The 25163-nt window shown below is 36.5% G+C and overlaps 1 long non-coding RNA gene across 1 annotated transcript; it reads left to right on the forward strand.

The window, feature by feature from the left end:
* Positions 1-8645: 8645 nt before the first annotated feature.
* On the forward strand, positions 8646-17911 carry LOC130413564 (uncharacterized). Its single transcript, XR_008905510.1, has 3 exons — positions 8646-8978; positions 10357-10486; positions 17826-17911. It is a non-coding gene; the product is annotated as an uncharacterized LOC130413564 (long non-coding RNA).
* The last annotated feature ends 7252 nt before the right edge of the window (positions 17912-25163 follow it).

Here is a 25163-nt window from a genome sequence, read left to right on the forward strand (position 1 = left end):
CAAGAATGTACACAAATCCCAAATCCCTACAAATACCTATACAAGTATGAATGCAGAAAGAGTACAGTATGCGAACAGGCACACACTTATCATACATTTATGAACCTATATTCTTAAATTCATACATTTTTAAAAATCATACAAGAAATATAAAACAGAAATGTTGAAGTACAAAGAGCGAATAGGAGTTTTCAAATTTAGCATGCATTCAAAAATGATGATATGATGGGACGAGCTGCCATGTTTAGCATCTTGTGCGACTGTGTAGCAGCTTGTTGTTGTGTTCCACAATAAAAAAGGTCACAACCCAGGTTATTTTCAAACAGCAGCGTCCTTGCAGCCTACCGTCTGGTTTCCAACATAATTACACTCTGGTTATCTAGTTGTGTTTTCATGAAAAGCTATTGTACTCTCCTAAGAAATAGACATCTCAAATGACTTCTATAATGAGATACAAACATGCACGGTATATGGAAAATACAGTGTCTTTAACCTTAAATCGTGTATTGCATTACATCTGAAACAATCGATAATATTTGTTTTAGCTTTGTCATATGACTCCTTTAAATCCGCCACTTCTCAGATTTTCCTACTGAGAAAAATTCCCCAATAGATTTATATTTGTCCTTTCCTGAGTTTCCAGCGTTCATCAAGTCTGCCATAAGAATTGTCATTAATTGTCTGAACAGTTGTTATATTTGCATACGTTGTCTTTCTAAGAATTGTATGACTGAGACAAAGTTGGTATTTGATGAAACTAAAACTCCTTTAAGTTGGAGCTAAGAAAGAGCAACTTCTGAGCAACAAAATGATCCTCTGGGAATCTTTTGACCCTCAAAGCCTCTTCATCACTGCTTGTTTCCGCCCATCCGACAGACCATCACAGACAACAAAGGCATATAAAAAGCTAAAACATTATTTTCCTCTTTTGTTCTGTCTTTTCATGTTACAGCACTTGTCCTTGAGTTGAATTCTGTTAAAGGTGACCTAGATTCACTTCCTCTGCCCTTCTGACAAATATACACATATAACTCAGGTAAACATGACATCAAATCATTTAAACAAGTATACTTCAAAGAGGAGAAATAGAGACTGACATAAAGGGTTTTAAAAAGAAGAAATACTTTTTGGGTTTCTTTTATTTTACTCCCAGTACTTGCAGAACAATTTATTTATAATCTTTCATCAAAATGCAAAAAACGTCCTCTGCCTTTGAATTGAAATTGCATATTGTTTTTCAACCCCTCCCCTTCATCCACTTCTTTCTTTTGTCTGCCGTCATCAGACTATATTTTTTTCATTTGAAAGTAGTAAAAACACAAATCGTTGAGTTTTTCTTTGAGAATGCAAACAATTAATTTGTTTTCTACCATTCACTGCAATAGAAGTTTACCCAACTATGGCGACTTCCGCTGCTGAAAAACCCGTCAATGTAAAAAAGGTCCATGTCTCCGCTAAAGGATGTAGTCGCTTTTATCAACTTTTTAGCAAGCTTTGAAAATCATATGCGGGATATAACAGGTTTTTATGTCATAGAATAAAACTTAAAGGTTTTGTTAACAGGATACCATATTTTAGGAATTTAACCAAAAACCCAATCAAAAACTCATTGGCTTTGTGGCGATGGAACAGGAATTGCAAAAGTGCAAACCCGCTTCCAGATTTTGCATACAAAAATATGTACTCCTTTCAGTACCCTATATGTTGCTGGCACAAGTAACATATAGAGTTAGATTGTTTTTGGATGGACAGGGTCTTATATTTAAGTGTTAGTAATTATAGTTATTAGTCAATGATCCAGAAACTGATGATAACTGATTATAACTCTTAAAACTGTGACAGATGGCAAATTGCAGTTATTTACAAGTGAAAGTGGATTCTACGCTACTTAATAGTCTAAAAGAGTTTCAGTTACCAGGACCTTGTACATGGAAAAAACCCATTACTATAAAACACACACATTTCAGTACATGCACATGCAAAATTTCCTTCTCTCATAATCTGTGATAATCTTTTCTGTTGGTCCTATATACATCTATCTCCTTGCATCTGTGCATTTCAAGAAATTTCCATGAACACTGGCAGATAAATAAAGCGACCAATAAAACGCGCTGAGCAAACATGTAAAGTTATTCAGTTTGAAATGCAATTGTCTGAGATATCTGTGAATATGTCTAATGAATAGAACTAGTTTGAGACAACATGAAAGAAAAAGAGAGCGAGCGGTGTGCAACTTGAGCATTCTGCAGATAGTGACAGAGAGCCAACCGAAGATGCTATTATGAGAATGTGGTTTCTGAGAGAAGTAGAGATACTCAAGACCAGCATGGAGGCACATATAAAACTTTAGTTCTTTTATCTAAAAAAATGAGATAAACATAGGTCATGGGACAAGACCCTCAAACCTTCTTCATACCTGGTATTAAAATTAATTTCTGTGATTAATACAGAAATTAGTAGCTTGCATATATGGCTACGTAACAAATTAAGTGAACCTTTTAATTTTTATTTAATCACCATTTCTAGATGTTTGTGGTCATTTCAGTCCAGTGTCTGTTGAATTTCAACAAAATCAAACTTCAGGAGTGACAAAGTCATCTAACAGCAATGTGAATAACTGACAGCATGACAATACACATGATAATAAATATCGAGGATATAACATAACTTGTTTTAACTTTTTCTAAACATCTATGCAAATAATACCGTTGCTTTGAAGTGAATGTGAACTTGTTTTCTTTGTATTATTTGAGGTCTGAAAAATACAGAACATCTTTACTGTTATTTTGACAGTTTTCATTTCATGTAAATAAATGCAAAAAAAAGAAACATTTGAAATTTGGTAGAAATAGTGTTAGCAGTTCACAGAATAAAAAAAGTTATGATTTTATCTAAACACATACCTATAAATAGTAAGTTCGGAAACAGATTTTGAATAGTGAAAATCATTTTGAAACATTTTTAATTTTTTTGTATAAAGTGAGTAAAAAGAGGTGTAAAGAGATCGGGAGTGTGGATTTTATCTTGTGGAGAACGAGTCTAGTTAATAGTTTAGGAAAGAAATTCCATGACTAACACCCAAGCCAGAGAGTTCTCAATTTCCCTTTTGTAATTTCAACATTTCTTTTAATATTGTCCTCATGAACCATCCAGCTAGGTAAAATAAGCATTGATACTTGTTCGGCAATTTAACAAAGTCATTTCGCATGCACTAGAGGCTATGAGGAAAGTGAGACAAAATTATGTGTGGTTTATTGAAGCTTGCATATTACTCAGTGTTTGATGGATGGCAGTGCTGTAGATGAGGAGCTCGTTTTGATAGATGTTCAGAAGAGTCCAGGCCTCATTTGAGCTGAGGAACGTAATTGAGAAACGATAGAAACTTTATGTTGACAATGACTGTATTCAGACTCCAAAACCTAACGGTGTGCAATTTAAAGGCAATCTAAGTTTTAAAAATTATTCATGGAAAAATATATACTTTTGGTTAAGTATGTTCATCTATCAGTTGTCCTGTCCTGGAAAATTGTGTTCTTAAATAACAAGACGTGGAAGATGAATTTAAGGTTTTGTTCAATAGAAGTTTCTAGGAAAAATGGGCCAGGTCATGTAAGGGAAGAATAGTCGTTGTAATAAATAGAAAAATCTGTAATTTGGAAATAGGGTTTAAGATCAGCACGAGGTGAGGGTAAGAGCGCTGTCAGAGAGGTGCTGCCACACCCTTAGAGCAGAGGTGTAATAATTACTCAAAAATGTTACTCAAGTGAAAGTACAAGTACGGAGTGAACATTTTTAAAAGTTAAAAGTACCACATTAAAATTTTACTTGAGACATGACGTCACATTAAAAGTGAGAGTAGCCGTCATTGCTACCAGAGGGCACTCCACCCTGGACTACACACATTATTTGGACTCCATTTCCCATTTCCCTTTTCTGATTCTCTGCTGCCTGCCTTGACCTTTGCCTGTTCCTGGATTGTCCTCATTCTTGCTATTATCGTGTCTGTGTATTTAACTTCAATAAAAGATGCAGATGGATCCTCACTCTGCTGACCCAGTCATTACAGAAGACTTTACCAAAGAAAGATCCAGCGGCTTCTCCAAGGAACATTGGACAGGTATGATGCAGCGATTCTCCTGCTAGTGCTCAAGCAGGGCACACGATTGCTCGAGGGTTACATTGGGGAATATTACACTGGCTAATGTCTCAGAATTACCGGACTATATATTCAAATATTTTTTTGTGATGGCCTTCATCAGTCTTTAAAATCAAGATTGTTTCATGAGGGTCCTTGTTCGTCATTGAGAAGTTTTTTGGATTATGTTCTGTGGACTGTTGGTTAAGCGATTACTTCGGATATTGCAGAGGGTATCCTGCAATCACTCGTATGATAACAGCCACGCTAGCAGATGCTATCAAAGTGTCAGCCACAACAACGCAGAGTCAAGTCACAGTTGATCTTCGTGAGCCAAGTCAAGTCACAGTTGATCTTCGTGAGCCAAGTCAAGTCACAGTTGATCTTCGTGAGCCAAGTCAAGTCATAGTTGATCTTTGTGAGACAAGTCAAGTCACAGTTGATCTTCGTGAGCCAAGTCAAGTCACCGTTGATCTTCCAGAGCCTCGTCACGTCTCCGCTGAACTTCCAGAGTCTCGTCACGTCTCCCCATGATCTTCCAGAGCCTCGTCACGTCTCCGCTAATCTTCCAGAGTCTCGTCACGTCTCCCCTTGATCTTCCAGAGTCTCGTCACGTCTCCCCATGATCTTCCAGAGTCTCGTCACGTCTCCCCATGATCTTCCAGAGCCTCGTCACGTCTCCGCTGATATTCCAGAGCCTCGTCACGTCTTCGCTGATCTTCCAGAGTCTCCTCACCTCTTCGCTGATCTTCTAGAGCCTCGTCACATTATGTCTGACACCACAGATTCACGTCTTGTTGCGGTTGTTGTACGACAACCCTCCTCTGTTTTGTCAGGGGGACCTATCATCAAGCGTCAGAGGTTGGCATCCACCATGGAGGATCCATCGTTGGTGTCAGCACGTACAGCTGGTTTCCCCAAACCAATAAATTCTAGCCCTCCTGCTCCTGAACTGATTCCCCTGTCTGCAGCTCTCCCCATAATGGGGGTCGCTTTATGGTGTATTTGGGACGCGTACATCACCGCTGAATCTCCAGAGGTGGCGTTAAATGCTGCATAACCTCACGAAGTGGCGGTGCTTGCTTCAGCTATTTGTGCAGTGGTGGTGTCCAGCGACGCACTCTAATCCTGTCCTGAATCAGCCACGGAGTCCGTTGGTGAACTGTCCAGTCTCGACCCAGCCACAGAGGCTGTCTGTGAATTTGTGTCTTCTACTGAATCAACCACTGAGGTTATCCCTGAGTTCCTTGTCTGCCCTGAACAACCACAGACGTTGCCGATGAGTTCCCTGTCTGCCCTGAAACGACCACAGAGGTTGTCACAGAGGTTCACTCCACCTCCCCCCTGGACTTCCCGTTTTTTGGTTTAGGAGTGTCTGGAAGCCGCTCCTTAGGAGGGTGGATATGTCACGATCACTAGTGAGAGTGCCCGTCATTGCCACCATATGGCACTCCACCCTGTACTACATACATCATTTGGACTCCTTTTCCTATCTACATTCATACCTTGGACTGATCACCTTGCACCTGCCACTCATTATACAATCACTCACACATAAAAGACACTTGCAACCACACCTCAAGGTGAAGTCTTGTTTAGCGCTGTCTGACATTTCTAAATGTTTCCCCTGTATTCTGTATTCTTGTGTTTGTACCTTAGACTGTTTCTCTTTTCTAATCCTCTGCTGCCTCCTTTGACCCTTGCCTGTTCCTGGATTTTCCTCATCCTTGCTATTATTGTGTCTGTGTATTTAACTTTAATAAAAGCTGCAGATGGATCCTCACTCCACTGACCAAGTCATTACACATGCAATGAACTATGGGTATAGACCCGCAGGGTGTGATTGAATATATGCGTGTGCAAGTGCGTGACAGTCACTCCTAAGGATGATTGCACATTTTAGGACCTCATTAAACATTGAAAGTGAGCTTAGCTCGGTTTCGAGTCTGATTTTTCATCTGATCAAAGACCATGTACTGGACCTTTCATAACTCTAAGTCACGCCCCTGTGGCTGTCAATCAAAAGTAACAAAGGGGGCAGCCGGATGAACAGTTATTAATGACTAGATTAATTATGGATCTTCTGCCTAATTATGAGAAGGACTGCGGAAGCAAGGTCCTATCTTTCCCTCTGTGTCTCTAATGAGAACATTTCCATTTTACCCAGCCACATAGAAAGATACGAATATGAACATCCTCTGAGATTTTCTACTTCTGTCTGCATTTCTTCTGCTTTTCCCTTGATTTTTCTGCATTGCTATTAATCGATATTGCCTCTTTTCTACTGCTTAAAAATACAATAGGGTCCAAAAGTCTGAGAACACTAGTAAAAAAACAAATACATTTTTTATGGATTTTAAAATGTTTTTGGTGTGTCTGCATTTGACTGTAATGACAGCATGTTTTCAAAATTCAAAAAATCATTCTAATGTAATGTGGAACATTTTGACCCTACTGTATGTGTGTGGTGTATGTGTCTCTGGTTAGTAAAATAATTCAGTGACATCATCTGGAGATAATGTAATTATGGGCTGTAATTATATCATGATTTTGCAGCTGGTTTCAACCAACAGGAGTTGAGCATTACACCAGAGGTGTGTAGTGATGTTGAAATATGTTTTAACTCATTCACATCATTTCACTCTTAAGTGAATAATCTGTGACATACTGTATAGTAAACATTTTATATTCTGTTTGATCTGTGAGAGTAAAATTCCTACAATCACAAAAAGTAAATGTGTACTCACTCAGCATCTCTCTCTGACTTTTTTCAATTATGTAATGAACACACTCAAATCCCCTCACACGCACATGCGTGCAGAAAAGCAATGCTCAAGAGAATATTCTTGCAGGAGGCACAGGGGCAAAAAGTTTTAATAAAAAGTTTGTAGTTTAATAGGGCCCTTGACACAATTCTATTCTAAAGTCCTCCTGAGGCAACACTGCTTTAAAAATAAACATTCAATGAATATGTGCAAATAAATGCATTCATGCAGCAGTGAACTAAATAGTGAATAAAGTGAATCAATGCTTAAAACATTGATAAATAAATAAAGGACCTTTAGTTAGACCAACCATCACTATTTCAAATGTTTTACTTTTCTCATCTATTGTTGTAACAGATAAACTTCGATTCCTATTTGATACTGAGCTTCTGGAGTGCTAGGAAAGTTCAGCTGATCAGACATTATTAGCAGTGCAAATCATTACTCCAGCAAACCAAAAAAGTGGTTTGTGACATCTTTTGTGGGAACAGCCATAAACAACATCACATTTACTCCATTTACAGTACATATAATAAGCCCAGCAATTCAATTCTATGTTAAAGTCTGTAAATCTGAGGATGTTTTTATATGCACACTTACAAACTGGCGTCTTTTCGTTACATCTGATTGCTTTTCAGCATCTTGCACCCTTTAATCTCATATGTGTGTTTTTACATGCATATTCTCACTCCGATTATGGTTAATAAACTGATCACGTGTAAGGTCATGTAAACTTGTGATACAGTTTTCTTTTATCAGGGAAAGGAAAAAATATATATAGACATGATAAGAGAGACAAAAGTATAGGTTCTCATAGAAGTCACTGCCAGCGAGAAACCAGATAAATGTTACAATTCCATGTGGACTCTTCTGCATTTCTGCATTGACGGTATTATTGAATTTTATGTAGAAAAGTTGTTTTATAAGCTGCTGTTTGATAGTTAACCACTTTTTTTGTCAATGTAAACGCACTTGCTGTCCCTAAAAAATGGTTCACCTTTGGAACACGTCACAAATTTCACCTCCATTTAGCTGCTGAACAAAACAGGTCCTGTAGTATAATACCTTATACATTATTTGACTTATTCTCTGCATGTGGTTTGAACTCGATTATTATTTTCTTTCTCTGATGGTTATAAAATTCGCCAGTCTATTCAGTCTTAATGCTTATAATGCTCAAACAAGGCCGTAACCAGGGTTTGAAAATTAGTGAGGTCCAAAGTAAGGTGTTAAGAATTGTGCTATAATAACACCCACAAATGCACTCCTAAACTTCAAAATAGACAGACATGTTGATGATTGCGAAAGTTTTTTTATGCAAAATAATGTTTTACATTTCACAGACGTGTGTGTGTATATATATATATATGTGTGCCATCTGAAAATTTCTTCTAGAGTGGTCATTTTTATCAAGCTCGTATATTTAAGTTCAGTCATATATATATATATATATATATATATATATATATATATATATATATATATATATATATATATATATATAAGTAGATAGATAGATAGATACACTGTATGAATATGAGGTACCGTATAAGTAACCTTAGGTAAGGTAGCAGTTCCAAATAGTTTTTGTTAATAGTTGGTATGTGTGACGAGACCACAGTCATTTAGAAATACATTACAAAAACACAGTGAAAATAAAGTAGCATTTTGAGGGTTAAGGTCTGTTACCATGGTAAATTTGCGCGCAACGAGCACAGTAGCCGATGACTGACAGGACTGGAAAGTTCGTTTTTTTTTAGGTGAGGGAATTTTTATTTTATAACAAGTTATAAAAACGTTAGAATAATGACACCGATATAAAACTTGACAACATCTCATTTGACCGTAAATACTGAATGAGGAAAAAGCGTTTTTGATAGTCAACCGCTTTCACGCACGTCTGTCAAAATAAAAGTCTAGCGTCAGAAAAAAACAGAATTACGTTTGTTGTTTCTTTGAATGCACACTCCGCAACCCACTCAAAACGTTTTTGCGACCCACCAGTTGAAAACACTGCTTTAATTTATGTTTTTTGATGACTTAAGGTTAACTAAAGAGCATGGGACGTCATCCTGCTGGTCAGTAACGTTATTTGGCAATGGCGTAGCCTATTTCATTCTGTAACAAACATATTTGTATTATGCTATTGTTTTTGTTGGTGTTAATCATTTCTTTCAGATATTAACGATGATCACTGCGTTTGTCTTACCAATGGTGGTATCTTCCTGTCAGCAATTAAGTTACAGTTTGTCTGTAAGCTTTTTTTTTATTAATGTACATTGTTGCCAGATATTGCTATGAAAAACAAGCAATTTCAAAAAGAAAGAAAAATATATCCGAAATAAGTTCAAAGCTTGTGTTTTGTGAATAAGATTAATATATCACTAACACTAACGTTCAACTTTACACTTTATAAACGTCCCAAGACTCCCAAAGTGTCACAATAAATTGGAAAAACGAGTATAAAAACACGTATAATAGGTGCATCTGGCAACAAATGGAGGCATACCCGCGCTCTCACTCAACGCGCTCTCAAGCCCCGTTCACTGCGCTAGCTTCTCGCAGCAACATGATGAATTGCAAACACTCATATGATATGGGGTGGTTTAAATGGCAAAATAATCATTCAGAGAGCTTGACATTTTATTTTTGAATATAAAAAAATGACCGAGGTCCGGACCTCGGTGACCTCATAGCTGGCTACGGCCGTGTGCTCAAAGAGAGAAGATTAAAAAAACATGCACAATTTCTGCTTAAATGTGAGTTCTTGTGCACCACCTCAATGTTCAGGATATTTTTAAATACACATTATTAGCTTTAAAGCATTAGAGAGGTCTCATATTAGTCTTCACTGCTTTGACATGAATTCACCTTTTTCTCTGAACATATTGTACTGTACTTGTACAGAGTAAACCCCAAAGATGAAATCCCAGCTTGTTGTTGTGTTGTAACATAATGTAATGTTCTGTCTGATAAATGATGTCATGACAGAGTTAAACTGCTGAAAGAGGGAGTAGAAGTCAAAAGGGAGATCAAGTCATTCTCATTTTCTGAATGTGTGCAGGAGGATATGGGATGGGATGGGAAAGTGGCTTTAGTTATTCTATTCACATTTCCGGATGTCCTCATGCTGAATTGAATTATGCGTTTAAACTTTTTACAGATGAGTGAGGCGGCTGGTAAAAATCACTCTGATACGCAGTGAGAAATCTGAACCCAGCATTTTTTGAGACTACATGTCCGGTTTATGTAACAAGCCTTGCTATTTTTTGTTCACTGCGATATGTTATTGTTAACTGTAAAATAAGTAATAAGCATAATTTAAGCATACTATAATAATTATTTCTGTTAACTGAACAGTAATTTGTCAAAGTACTAATCATGTGTGAAAAGTGCTATACACTGTATATATAAATTTACAGATGTGTCTCCTGATCTCCCATTGATTGTAACCAGGTCAACATTAGTCGCACAAAAAAACTGATGAGGATGTGAGGGTCAGGGTTTGAGAGGACATCTCAGGTGAAGTGAGAAAAACAGCACCATGGTAAAAATAAACAACAACAACAAGAAATTTCTGGTAAAGGTAAGTTTTAATAGTAAACACTTACATGAACTTCTGTATGATGACAATGATCAAGTTTTATTGTGTTTCGTTTCCAGCTGTGATGCAATTATGTTTTATTTATTTACTTTATTATCATGCATATTGCCAATCTGACAATTTAAAAGAGGATAATTTGTGTTTGTCCACTATTTGTATTAGTGAGGATATAAAAAAACTATAATGGAAAGAACAGAGTTGTGTACTGCATGTTTGTTTGATTACGGGGATGTTCTCATTCTAGAAAACTTCAGATTGAAAGTTTCCCCTGTGCATTGTTACATCATTAATTTGTCCTGGTACCTTTTCAGGAAAAGATAAAGATTGTTGAACATGTATTTTCTTATGTACACTTGCTTAAATATAACTCTAATATACAAACATTAAAGTCCATCAAAGCAAGAGTCATCACAGAATAAATACTTGTGCAAAATGTAGAAAAGTACCATGTTGAAATATATGAAATATGCTTCGGAGCTCAATAGAAGAACACAGGGATTATCACAGTTTCTTCCAATAAATTCTCACCATGGTATGAAAAATAAATAAATTAACACGTCACGCAGCACAAAGCACCAATACACCTGACATTTCTCCAAATGACCTTCATTTTTGGTTTTCATCCAGACCGTAACAAAGCAAATGGTTATTTTGTGACATTTACCTGCAAAAACTCCTGACGATAGGGAGGACGTAATCGTACGTTTGGTTTGACATGGAGCTTCAGATGGAAAAACTGGCAGATAAGATCTTTTATAAATCTGCATTTATTCAAAGCTTGGGCTCCAGGACACACATGCTCACACACACATACTCCCTGACTGAAGTGCTTCCTTACAAAAACATTTTTTTCTATTGCCAAAGAGTGAAGGGCTCTGAATCCACATCTCGTTGGCAGAAAAGGATGCAATCCAAAACCGACTGCTAAAACATCTATTTGCCATTCTCAGTATGGCAAGTTTTTCAAGACCATTGGAAATCAGTGTACTGTATGACCTTGTGCATCCGAATCTTGTATACATCATAAATGTTTAATAGGGAATAGTCGATATGGTTCCTTAGTAGTGTATTTATTACAACCAATCAGTTGTAAACCACAACCACTCGTCGTCAGGTAACCATCTTGATTCAGATTCAGGGGACTACATTCTTATTTTGGGAGCTCTACACTTTCTATGCTTTGCATTCATGTTTGCTTTGGATCATGGGTGCTTAGTGAATAAAATTCAGGGTTTTGTTGTAAAATACCACACGAAAATTGTGTATTTTGTATATCCAAGACCACTTTTTCATGTTGACTAGGGATTGTCAGTCTAGCGCTTCACTCTGATTGTTTGCCATTTAAGAAAAGGTCCCCGGCAGGAGTCAAATACACTGCAGAACAAAAAGGACAAACAGCAACGCTGGTGTAAGCGTGCTTTGGTATCCTTGGGAACAAACACGCTGAAAAAAAGGGCTGGAGGGGAAGGTTTAACACTGCATGAAAAATCTCCAGTTAAGACCTTGTCATCTGAAAGGGTGAAATGCCCATAAAAGACATGAAGAGATGGACAGACAAACACACACGTACCTTTTCCTCCCCCAGCATACATTATTGATACCTTCACATTGGCAGAATGAAGTGATGTGTGAACTTTGCAGGGTAGAAATATCCAGCGTTCAGGAGCACCTGCCTGCATCATATGTGAGGCTTATTGACTTGACTGTCCTTGAAACACACACATTTGCTTTCCCAGGTCCCTAATCATATTAGATAGGGCTTTCTGGAATAATCTGGTACAAATCAAGATGGGATCCACACCATGTACGCATGGTTACAACACACGTAGGCAGACTTTTGGCTTGCAGCAAAAAAATCTGATCTTTATTGAAACTTGTTCAAGCCCAGACAGCAGCCAATCAGATGGACATTGGGGACGTCAGCCAAAGCTTGACATTTTTGTGTGCAATGTGCATCAAACAGTCCACGAACAATGGACAGTGTTAGCATGCCATCTATGATTGTCAGTAGTAAAGAAAGACTCATTTAGAGTCATAAATTGGTATGTGGATTCTATCCAAATGTTTGATCAAACATGCATTGGCTCGTGCACGTGTGCCGGCCATAAGCCAGTCGATGACTCTTAGTGATGTGTTGGTACGCTAGCGTATCTTACTGGGGGTTCAGCTGTTCTCCTATCGCAAAGCCCCAGTAAAGGTCAGAAATGCTCAGAGAGCCGTCTGTACAACACACACACAGACCTCCAGGCAGCTGTATTGATGAAAATAATGCCAGCTGTCTTTTCCTGCACCAATATATAGTCCAGTGACACCATGGTTAGACTCTCTCTACTAACACTACACTAGCGCTAAAAAAAAACTGCGTTAGAGGGACAGAACAAAAGCCGTCTCTCTATCTCTCATCTCAGAAAAATATCTACGGTAGCTATAATTGCATGTAAGCCCCGATAAGAAGATGAGGGATACAGATAAGCAGTTGTCTGCTATTAAATGTACAGTATTACAATGTACAGTATCTAGACACATACTGCATGTTATGTTTTGTTTGTGTGTTACAGACATAATTACTTGTTACTTTGTTTTAATGACCCAGGTATATGACACTTTTAAATATTAGGGATGGTAGTACAGTGGTTCGAGATTTGAGCTGGTTACTGAATGGTTTGTGAGGGATGAATTTGATCCGTGATCAATGAAATTTCATACTGTAGTTGTGCACATGAGAATAGCACCAAAACCCTGATTCTCCAGAGGAGTCGTCCTTTAAATAAGCAAACCCTTTAGAATAATAAATCACAAATGATGGCTTTTATAATAATTACAAATCTAGACCTTTTTTGATGATATAAACAATTCTGCTTTAACAATGAAGACTTTCCTTTTACACTGTGTCTACAACGTACGCGACCGGCGTGATGCGATGTGACACGACAAAAGATATTAGAAATTATAATAATTTTCTATTTTGTCCATCACCGGATGCGGTGCGGCACGACAAACCCATCAACAACAATACCAGTGTAGACACGGCGTTACAGTTACACAAAGGTTTGAACAAAATACTACTAACAGAATATTTATAACCAATTTATATTAGATTTAAGTAGATTTAAAATGCTAATTACAAATAAATCAAACTAAAATAGGAAGTGCTTCTGGACCAGTGTTGACATCTTGCACAGTAGTTTGAATATCTATGAGTATTTGAATCCTCAGAAGTGACATGCAATGGGTGACTAATTCTGTATTATACAACTATACTAAATGGTGCTGTAAGTCAGAGGTTCTCAAACTTTTTCATAAGGCCCCTTTGTGAGAAGTGCATTTTGACCACTGCTGTAAGTACTCAAGAGCGTTTTTTTGCTCTCATCTTTTGCTCTTTCATAAAGGAGGATTAAAGACCTTAATATAATATCAAATATTACAACAAATCTGTATGAACCAAACTGTAAAAGACAGAGAGCTGTTTCTTTTCCTAATCCAAGCCTCATGGGATGACACACACTCCTTATGTCCGGCTCGACATGTCACAGTTAGGGGTAAATCTCAGCGCCCCAGGGCTGTTAGCAGTTTAATAGTAGCCTGTGGTGGTGACATAGTTAAAGAGAGTGTGAATGACAGACGCTCTCTACGTGGACAGACTGAAGAGTTAATTTTCATGCGTGTTGGCTGGAGGGGTTAGCCCCAGGGATACTGTTACTAAACACAGCAAAAAAGTGCTGGAATATAAAATCAGCAGACACATGTACTGTACTGTGACCCAGAGTCACAAGATGCGGGTGAGCCATTCGTAAAATGCCTATGGCAAAATTTAAGGTCAAGGTTTTTCTTTAAACAGGTTAAAGTTTACAAATGGTTTCCTAAGAGCTTTCGCTGTTAAGTAGATATGGTAAAGTTCAATTCTTAGGGGTTACTCATTTTTTATGGGATCATTTTTGTGCCAACAAAATTTAATGCAAACTTAAAAAAAAAGAACAAAAATAAACAATGAGAAAGGAAAAAACTTTGATAGTGAAAACTAAAAACTAAATTGCAAGAATGTAACATGATTTCCAAATAAATTGCATTTTGTCCAATAATGTCATGTTGCATTGGGCTAGATTTACTAAAGCACGTTTTTAGTATTCACTTTCTGTCTCATCTCACCACATGGAAAAGTCTTTATCTCAGTTTGTCCTCGCGTCCTCGAAGCGCTTAAGATGCTACACGATGTGTAGCTGGAGCACATGCTGGTTATGGAAATTCCTAATTAAATGTTATTAGCTACAAGCTGTGAATGCAGGAGCACATATATTTAAAAATCTGTCATCGCGACCTTCATGAGTTTTCTCCAGAGATCTCAACAAGATGGAAAGACAGTTCACATTTAGAGCAAACAAGGACGAAGCCATGGTGCGAAGCTCAGGTGCAAGATATAAAACCACTTAAACATATGTTTGTCTCCTCCTGTCCTACCAAGGCAGCATGTCACGCATTTGTGTTTGCATTCTAAATATTTCTGTTATCACTGTGGAATATCAGAAAGGGTCCTATGAGAATTATGTTGCAACTAAAATAATCCAAACAAAAATATAACTTTTTTTATCAAGCAGCTTTTATTAATTTATATTTATAGTCTGCTTTTATTTGCTGTTCTTTTTCATTTGGTTAAAGTCATTCATTTCAAAGCCATTTTTATAAAAGAAACCTTTGAAATTAAAAAGGTTTGTTCAATGATACTTTTGCCTTCTAAACTAATTATAGACACTTTTCAGACAGTATGTGTATAAAGGTTAAAGGTCAAGTGTTTAATTTCTAACACCACCAAAAATGGCAGATATAATGTTTTTAAACTGATTTCCAGAATATGTGGTCCAGCTAACATGTGTGTCAACTAAACAAATAGGCCTACTCCAGCCCCAAACTAATGCTATTTCAGATGGGTCGAACATCCCAACAGCCTAATATTTGTTGTTTATACTTCATAGAGAAATAAATTGCCTCCTTATAGTTAGGGTTAGGTTACAGTGCTTATACTGTAGTTCACCTTAAAGTCAAAATAGCCCTGACAATACACATGCTCAAACACATTCATAAAACTGTTCCCTACAGTTAGGAAGACCTTTTGTACCAGTCATTTATTTCTCTGCTGACACACTGAGACAAAACCAACAATTCTTCAGATAAACAACAACTGAACTACTGCCATTGATTCTCAGCTATAGCTACAGAGAGACACAAAGGTCTGTTTTTGCATACTCAAAACCTGCTAGTAGCTGATTAAAGTATACACGCTTTCAGAATGATGAAATTGCTAATGTTAGCAGATACATTGAAGACAGAGACATAAATCACATGTGCACACGTGCATTAAACTCAAGTCAGCTCACAGATAAAAGTGGGGCCAGTTTGCTGAAATTGAAATAAAGTCAAGAGCACGTGTGCGTGCGCTGCAAAATACGTTTTCTCTAAAGATAACCACCTTTTTATATGTGATCAAGTAAAAATGATCTCAATGACAAGATTGTTAATATACAGACCTATAATTTTACTATTTAGAGTTTGAGTTTAACAAAGCTGAATGATTGCTTATAATAATAATCAAAACATTACTGTTGTTGACCAGACAAATGATAATGTGAGTTTATTGTAATATTCAGGTGAACACAGTCTTTTTGTGCTGTGATACAAGATAATCATGTGAGATGAGGTCTAATTGAGAGCTATCTCTCTGTTATTATTATGGCTTTTATATTGATGATTGCCATTATCGTGGCATGTACAAAGTAACATCTCCCTTGGTGAATCCAAGTACAAGCTATGCTACTGTTCCAAAGCACATAGAATAAGATCATTCACATCAACTACGGTTTTATCAAACTACTCATGCTGGCCCTCTCAAAGGGCACCTTGATCACAGAAGACATATTTTTGTTACTTTAATATAGGCTAATTTGGAACAGCCGAAAATTGTGGTACTAAAATTTGACTTAAATTGACCGTAATGATGATGGTAGTTCTGAATATAGCTTTTTCTATCACAGGATGGGTCATCTTTCAAGAGAGATGCTTTGTTCTTGATCTGCCCTTCACGAAAAATCTGTGTCAGTGAAAAAACAGTGTAGCATAATTTAATCCAATCAAAGGTGTCATCTTTATCTAGGTAACCCTACATACTATTTCTTGGAAGACAAGCATTTGTAGTTTAACATTGCATGTTAAACACAGACTTTCATTGGGTTGACACAGATTAAATTTAATGAGTAAAAGTATTTGTTATCATTTGTGCCACCAGACAAAAGATTTGAATAGGTTTTCGTGGATTCAAATGCTCAATTTTCTTTCACGCAATTGCGGATAGTTTTAACATTGTGCAAGTTATTTTATAATTGAATAACATACATACAAAAGGAAGTGTATTATTCTTTTCAGACCTCACCAATATTTCTTTAGCTAATGCATTGTAATATTCACTTCAAAATAAGCAGTTTGAATGCAAAGTAAATAATACTAATATCTGTAAATACTTTTATTTTACTCATTCATTTATTAGTCATTCTACACTGGTGCAACGTTTATTTGCAAAACCTTGAATGTAATTATACGATTTACTGTCAATTCAATGGAATAAATTACATCAGTGTACTTCAAAGAGACGTCTCAGACTGCAGACATTAGTCCTTTTTGGGGGGTTGTAATCTAAAGGGAGTTCTCAAGATATGATGTAAAAATGTATTTATCAAACAAAATTTCACGACCATGACAACCCAATTCTCAATTTTGGGAATTGTACCGGAGGTTTAAAGCTTTTTCTTATAACTATTTTAAACAGCTTTGAAGAAAATAAAGGCAAAAGCAAAGGAAGCTTAAAGCGGATGGGCACTGAGCGCGAGATTGGGGACTGAATTATGTTGCTCCTCTATTGCTCATTAACATACTGTTTTTCAGTTTCATCTCAGCGCATGCATACTATAAATCCTCACTTATTCTCACATGGTTTATTTGTGAAAATCCCCATATATGTGGGCAAAAACAGCCAAGTCCTCCAAAAGAGTTCAATACCGTGGTGTTATTGCTCAAAGACTATAAGTGGAAGATTCACAATCTCTTTGTCACCAAGGAGTGGAGCTATTAAAGCCATAGGACATTACAACAGCCACTTAATGTAAAAATAAGGATGCTTTAAACTGGCAGTGATTTACAATGACAAAGTGACCTACAGTCATTCAATTTCATGGAAAGTTGTGATTTATAAATGTTGAGCGACAGTGACTGATGGTTTTGTCACAAAGCGTATGCAAATGAAAAGCAATGTGATTGAACTATTTCCCATCTGTTACAGTTGGATATTGCAGTAGCGGCCTACTAGGAATTGTGACCTACGCACTCTATGTACAATAGTATTGAGACGCCCTCTTCTAATGAACAGGTGAGACAACTTTAGTTTTCTGTTTGTGTACAGAGAATACAAAGTGTAACATACACCAATTTCTGCACTCAAAAAAATAATATGTTGGACTAACTTAACTTTTTTATGTCAACTGGATTACATTGAAATTAAATAACATTTTTTATTTCAGTAAATGTAAGTTAATTGCTTAAGGTAAAACCAATGTTGTTTAGTTGAATCAATTTAACAGGCTTTGTTTTGTTTTAAACTATTGAGTTAATTAACTTCAGTTATCCTAAAATTTATATTTTTACGTTCAACCAAAATAAATTCTACAGTTTCATTCAGTTCCTGTTTATTCAATGAATTTATTCAATAATTTCAATAACTTTTACAACATTTTCCAACAAGAATAACTTGTGTAATCTCTAAAGACTACCTTTACTTTTCAATATCAAAGGCATGCACATTAAAAAAAAATTCCAACAAGAATAACTTGTACAAACTCTGTAATCTCTAAAGACTGCCAACCTAAACAAAGGCAACACTTTTCTGAACAAGGGTAACCACCAAACTCAAAAATATAACTAACTCTTTAAAATTTTTAAGATAAAAGAACATTAAACACTAACAAGTGTTTATTTTTACTGAAAAATGCACAATATAAAACACTTATTTAAGAAAATAGCTCTCAAAATGCAGTGTACGCAAAGCATGCTGGGAAATATAAGTCCTCTGCCCTATTATAACTATTCTATGTTAACACAACACAACTCCTTTATGTTGTCCCAACATGAATGGATTCAGTTATATGACTAAACATAAAACAATCATGTTGTAACCATATTTTCCAAAAGTTGTGTTGCTTTAACTTAAGCAAGTTAAGTAAATTGAACAGACAGCAAAAAATTTTTTTTGAGTGTGTACAAAAAAAGACGTGATCATAAACCATATGCTGCGGCAACCAGGGTTGACATCCACCATCATCTCTGTGACCATCAGGCCCCAGGTCTTCAGACAGTCAAAGATCGGCTGGCACTATGAGTGACAGTTAGGATAGCAACAAGTGACTCACGATGAAGTCTGACAAATGTTCTGGAGAATATAAGGTTACCTCGAAAAACCCACCTAAAAAAGACTCTCATGGGCTTATTAAAGGCACCATGTGGGAAATCTCAGAGAAAGCCTTTGTTTATTTATGAAGCATGAGATCTTTGGGAAAAAGCCGGATGGTAGGATGAGAAGTTCTCCCAAGAGAGCGGGTGAAAAAAGGAGAGGCGTTCTCACGGATCATTAAAAGAGAACAATTAGCAAATAAGTGATCTGATTTATGTCGGAGGAAAACAGTGATCAAGACCGCTCTTTTAAAAAATGGTCATCTAATTTCTACATTGTGGAATCTTACAACAATGTTTGGATATTCAAACAGTGATAGTTGATAGTTTTAGCACAACAAGTCCATAACGTATGGATGTTCTGAACCGGTTATGAGGGGTCAACATGGATACAGAATGGAGTGAGTATATTCTAATAAATGAAGGTGCTATAAAAGCTTTTTATAGTTTACAGTTATGTTTTGGCCTATACAAGGGCGTAAGTTTGATTTTGAGTTGGTGGGGACATAAAATTGGTCTGCAGAGCGCATTGTCACTAAAGTTTAGTAATGTTTACACGACTTAATTAAACAATATAATATTTAAAAAATACTTTAAATAGTTTTCTACACTGTTCTTCATTGTTGTCACTCTCATTGCTACACGTTGCTGTCTATAGCTGTCTACAGCCAGATTAGTTTCATTAGAAATACACCAGAACAGACAAATAGCCATTCAGTTGCATCTTCATCTACAGTTTGCAAACTAAATTCATGACTATATTTCTAAATCTCTAAATCTACTGTATGTATGACTGAGTGCTAATAGACCTCTGTAACGTTACAGTGCAACCTTATTGAACCGTGACCCTGCCTCTGCCTCTCCACCTGGGTTAAAGGATGGCAAGGCTGCTTCTGCCACCCATAATAGAATGACACAATTGGTGTCGATAAGCGACGCCTTGTTGTTGCATTTGCATTACCGAATCGCTGGCAAAAAAGGTAACTCATTGGGTTCCCCTGTGGTGGAATGAACTACCAGCTTCTACCCGAACTGAAGCATGCGTCACAACTTTCAAAAAACAGCTCAAAATATACCTGTTCCTCATATATATTAAAGTATATAGTCTGTCTGTCTGTCTTTAAAAAATCTTGCTTGTTCATTCTCTCCTTAGCTTACTCCAGGTTTAATCCTCCTAGTAGCATGACCTCGTAAATGAATGGTACTTTTTAGCGTGTTGACAAAATGTTTATATGCTCTACTTGTAAGTTGCTGTGGATAAAAGCCAAATTAATAAATGTACTGTAAATTTATGGCATCTGAACAATTCAAAGTTCTAATTTTTAACACACACTGAGAAACTATACTGTAGATTCTCAACCTAACATTTAAAACATAAATTTATTTCACAAATTACATACTACCATGTCATTGTTTAACCTCATCTGTGACCCTTCCTCACCACAACATGACAGGACTGCTTCTCTCACCTGACCTGATAAAATAATACATTCCATATCAACATATTTACTGCTTAGACATTGATTTCTTACTATAATTATTGCATAAAAGCAGTTAAGACATTTATAACATGTTCATGATATACATTATAACCCTCACAGAGTAGAACTTATCACTAACAGTTAGACAGAAACGTGATTTGTATCATACGTAACTTGGAAAAAAATGCTTATTAAAAATAAGTATTTTTTGCTAATAAAGGCATATTTTAGCAGTTGGCAACTGTGTAAATACAGCATATTACATCTTATATGAGAATTGTGAATTTTAATGCATGGTACACATATTTTAATATCAGCCCAACCTTTTTTTCTTCTAAATACTGTAATTGCATATAGATGAATGAAAGAAACATGGACTTAAAATTCTGTGTCCCCTCTCATAAATTCCCATCACCGTTGGGACCTACTCCGGGAATTTTAATTTCCAGTTGTTTATTTTTAATAAGAGAATGCTAAAAATGTATCGTGTAGACATTCCACGCTTTTTTAATTGAATCTTTCTTCTTTAAGTCGAACAAGATGTTCTGTTGAAACAGTTTTCTTACTGTCACATTAATTGTAGATCCTTACACACAACAGCCAAGCAAGCAGTACTCCTTTGTATAAAATAAGCTGTTTGACAGCGTAGAATAGCTTATCTAATGATTATTAAGAGAACACATAATAGCACATAATAATTATTTTACATGAGGGTCAACTTTTTTGCATCCACTTCATTACTTTGCAAGTAATCACGCAGAGTACAAGCAATGTAGCCATCCAAGGAGCACCCAACAAAGCACATTGTAATGATGCCTAAAGCCTGTGAGCTGATAAACAATCAATTGTCTGAAGAATAAAGCTACAGAGTTATAACACATTTTTTCATTCAACTTGATATGCTGAAGACTATCCGACATTGTATTTCCTATTGAAACAGGCTATTAAAACAAAATGGTCGGATTCTGAAAAGTATTATACAAGAATGGATCCATGTGGTTTGAAAAGTACAAGAGATTTAAACATTTGAAAAGATGAATCATGCAAAGTAAGACCAGACATTAAAAGTCTAAATTAATTTTGTGTGAAAATTTTAATTTGATTTCATATAGACTGACAAATATTGGTGATGTTGGGGAACAACCTGTGCAGGGGGAAAAATGTTGAGAATTGAACATTTATAAAACAGCTGATAGACAGAATAGTTGTAGTAAATATGAATATTGAGTTTCTTTGGAGTAGGCCCTGTCCGTGGCTCACATCCAGAGCACCAAGAAGTCCTCCACTTCCCGCCTTGAGTTGAAGGCGGGGGCGTAGCCAACACCCCTGGGGTTATATGGACAGGGACCTGGCGGGTGGCAGGGATGATAGGGGCAAATCAATGTTGCTTCGACTGCGAACGTAGAAAGGGGTAAGTGGCGATCTTTTATGTTCCATGTTGGAAGGTGATTGGTTAGGTGTTGATTGGTAGTGAATGATACAAGATTGAGTCTTCCCGGCAGAACTTGCGCTGAAGCTATATTTCTAAAATTCTCAACCATAATGGATGCCAAAAACTCTCACATTTGCATAAGAATCTTTGAATATGGGTTTGAGACAGCCAATCCCAGTCCTCATTTGTTACTCTTCATTTACTTTGGTGTCTGAGGTGATTAAAAGACAACAGAATTATAGTGGTGACAGAGTAAGCAAACCTGTCAATGTTCTGTGTAAACTCATCAGAAAAAGCAACAGCCACAGGATACAAAAAAATGATTAAAGAAACATTAACATTTTGTTCTCAGGAAAATCTCACACATCCCCTCTAATCGCCCCATCATTACCCAGTCACGCTGTTAAATTGTGACTAAAAATATGATTTGAATGACTTGCACATGATTTCAAGAGAAGTAGCTGCCAACATGTAGGTTGAATGCAAGTCTAAAAGACGTGCACACATACAGCAGCAAAAATGATGATGGAGATTCTTCACTCCTGTCACCTTACATCTCTATCTAATAAACAAGTGAGGTGAGGTTGATTCTGACAGCTGAGGATCATGATTCGGATTAAGACAATCTCTTTCGTATTTTGCCTGTATTTTTTACCCATTTTATATTGGGGAAGAATGTGCAAGGTTTAAACAGTAAAAATAAGCTTTTACAACAACAGTAAAAGTTTAGGTTAGGGTTGAGTGTTGTCTGGCCCTTTTAATTATTAGTTTCGTAAAATGTGGATAAGTTTAAGGTGCCATCGGCATGCCGGTGGGTTATCACAGCCCTAGGCAAGATAATAAAAGAGATCCCCGCTGGCATCAATAATGTCACAATAAACACTTTTATTTAATTACTGCAACATGCTGTGTGTGTCTTCAATGTAGCAGAAAGCACTTAAATACCAGAAAAAGTATTATTAATAATAAATAATAACACATAACTGTTTATGTGTACATTTAAGTACGTTCAAAGAGGAAAACTAGGTTAAAAAAGTTTAAATAATAAAATAATTAGATTCTCTTTGCTCCATACAAAGGCTAAGAAATGTTTTAGCAGCATAGATATTATATTTTATGATTTTAACTTTCATTTGCCAAGCAAATAGAAAAGTTTTGGTAGATAATCTGTGAATTCTGACAAGCACTACTGTCCTGAACACCTTTATTTTTTATTTTTTGCAAACACGCTAGATATAAGACCTTCTTGATGATTGTGGTACTGAAACGGGACTTATAAATTGATCACAGTAACTTCAAACAGTCTGTATGTGCACAGATGGTGAAAAACCGTCATGGAAGCATATTGCACCATGACTACCACTCATGGTAGGAATCAATAGAGTCTAATCCCTACAGCTCAAAAATAATGTAGGCCACAGACCGACACAAACTCTCAGAAAGGAAAGAATCAAATCCTCCTCTTCATTTCTCCTGCAAAGCTTTTCTAATTTTTTCCCCTCTATCTCAGTCCCTCTCAATTTTTCATGGTGTGGGTGTAGCCATGTCATGTTACTTTCGCTATATTTCATAAAAACGAATAGGATCAGCTGCTATACAAACTTGCCATATTGTAAACACTGTTGGCAAATTAGCTCTGCGGTTATAATTATTTATAATTTTATTTACACTAAGTTCAAGTTGCCCGCCTTGTTAAAAACTATTTGCACTAACTCCGGCCACCAGTATCTGATTGGAATAGAGAACGAGTAAGAATGACACCATTTTGAATCGAAACTCTAATATAAACAAGGAATCAACCTTGAACACAGCCTGTTCTATCTCTAAGGACTAACATCTTTCCAACTGACATCCGACTGTGAAAGGATAATTTTCAAAGTTTTATATATTTGACTCCAAGTTAGACCCACACTGTTCCCTCACCTAACTCCCAGTGTTAGATCAATCTTACCCAAAGCTGGTTTGTGTGAATTTCTTCTTATTTGTGGTGGTAAAGCTGACTGGCCCGCTCTCTTTGAAACAAAATCGATGCACTGAATGTGCCAAACATGTTTTCACGCTTCGACCCAAGTTTTCTTTTCTATTGATTGGTTGAAGCGAAAAGTAGTTTTCGTAGAATAGAACTTGAATTGTTTGCACTGTATAATTGAACTTGCTTTGCTTGGTTAATTAGCCTTGACAGGGTATAAGCAGAAACATTTGCACTGCATTGAGTCCTTAAGCCATTATGTGTAATGAGGTAGCTTGTTGTCTTAATAGACTCTAAAATCTAATAGGGTTCTGTGGGAAAAAAAGGGTTGCTTGAAAATATGTGGATATCGGATGTCTGATGTCTGATAAAGCAGCCGATGTAAGGGGATTATGCAGAATGATACCTCATATTTGAAATCCCAAAAGAATCAAATGTACAGTACCTCAAAAATAAATTTTCTGTTGACATGCGATTACTCAGATATTAATAAACACTGAGATCACGGGCAGAGGGTGTATGGGAAAGTTCAAGCACTTACCCTTCAATTCTCAACTATCTGACTGCATCTCTTGTTTTGATCTATCGCTCTCTCTGTTCCACATCTGTTGTCTCTTTGTTACTTTCTTTATGTTTTGTGGCAGGCAGAAGTAATCCACTCCCCTTGAAGTGTGACTGTGGGTATGTAGGAGCGAGTATGTCAGAGGGGTGTTTTAGAAACATTCTCTTTGAAAAGTTCACAAGCTTTCAGGCCACACCTTAACAAGTCTCAAATGTTGCCCAATCATCTGTAACCTGTTCATTCTCTTAAAGTGATAGTTCACCCAAAAATCAAGATTCTGTCATCAATTACTCATCCTCCTGTTATTTCAAACTGTATGACTTTTTGTCTTTCGCAGAATACAAAAGAAGATATTTTGAATATCGAAACAGTGCCGGCATCCACTTCTACTGTACGGACACAAAACCAATGCAAGTGAATGGTTGCCAGTTATCAACATTCTTCAAAATAGCTACTTTGGTGTTTTGTGGAAGAATTAAAGTCATACAGGTTCGAAATAAGATGCAGGTGAGTAAATGATGTCAGAATTTTGGGTGAACTACAGCCAGGTATCACTTTAACCCCCTACCATGTACAAAAACGTAAAGCATCATGTTTTTCTTACCATGATACCATGAAAACTCTTTAACAAATGGTCTGTAAAACTAAGTAAACTTCAAGAGAGGAAGCTAATTCAGTGTATTTTACAGTAATATGAGCATTTCATTTTGTATTTATTTAATGAGGTTATC

The sequence above is a fragment of the Triplophysa dalaica genome, chromosome 2, assembly GCF_015846415.1.
Source record: "Triplophysa dalaica isolate WHDGS20190420 chromosome 2, ASM1584641v1, whole genome shotgun sequence".
Classification (NCBI taxonomy): domain Eukaryota; kingdom Metazoa; phylum Chordata; class Actinopteri; order Cypriniformes; family Nemacheilidae; genus Triplophysa; species Triplophysa dalaica.